Source organism: Pyxicephalus adspersus, chromosome 4 (assembly GCF_032062135.1).
Source record: "Pyxicephalus adspersus chromosome 4, UCB_Pads_2.0, whole genome shotgun sequence".
NCBI classification, from domain to species: domain Eukaryota; kingdom Metazoa; phylum Chordata; class Amphibia; order Anura; family Pyxicephalidae; genus Pyxicephalus; species Pyxicephalus adspersus.
In genome coordinates, this window is record NC_092861.1 from 117,402,068 (window position 1) to 117,402,548 (window position 481).

Consider the following 481-nt stretch of genomic DNA (forward strand, 5'->3'; position numbering starts at 1 on the left):
GGAGATTCCTTATCCTGGGAGGTATTTGTATGTGGAGGACTGTACCGGGAGATTCCTTATCCTGGGAGGTATTTGTATGTGGAGGACTGCACTGGGAGATTTCTTATCCTGGGAGGTATTTGTATGTGGAGGACCGTACCGGGGGATTCCTTATCCTGGGAGGTATTTGTAAGTGGAGGACTCTACCGGATGATACCTTATTCTGGGAGATATTTAGATGTGGAGGACTGTACGGGTGATTACTTATCTTGGGAGGTATTTGGATGTGGGGGAATGTATGGGAGATTCCTTATCCTTGGACAGTAATGGGTCTGGAGGACTGTATGAGAGATTCCTTATCCTGGGAGGTATTTGGAGGTGTAGGACTGTACCGGGAGATTCCTTATATATGTCTAAATTAATGTGTGTGTGTGTGTGTGTGTGTATATATATATATATATATATATATATATATATATACACACACACATAATAGATATGT